We start from the raw sequence: 252 nt of genomic DNA, 5'->3' as shown, positions 1-252 counted from the left end.
TGGAGTTCACTCTTGAACCAAGAGAAGAAGAGGCTGTTGGAGGAAAGAAATGGAAAGAAAGAGTCAAGAAGACTATGACCAGAGTCATTTGCAAGCCTTCTATGGTCAGGGAATCAGAAGAGGAAGAGGAGGAAGAGCCTGTTACACCTCCTGCAAAGACCCAGAAGCTGAGCGAGATCGGTTCATGACATGTCGTTGTACTAGCCACTTCGATTCGATGGAGGGATTCTTGCATACACATTCATGCGTGTG

This window comes from Triticum dicoccoides, chromosome 6B (assembly GCF_002162155.2).
Source record: "Triticum dicoccoides isolate Atlit2015 ecotype Zavitan chromosome 6B, WEW_v2.0, whole genome shotgun sequence".
Classification (NCBI taxonomy): domain Eukaryota; kingdom Viridiplantae; phylum Streptophyta; class Magnoliopsida; order Poales; family Poaceae; genus Triticum; species Triticum dicoccoides.
The sequence above is the reverse complement of the archived record's forward strand: the minus strand, read 5'-3'. Positions refer to the sequence as shown.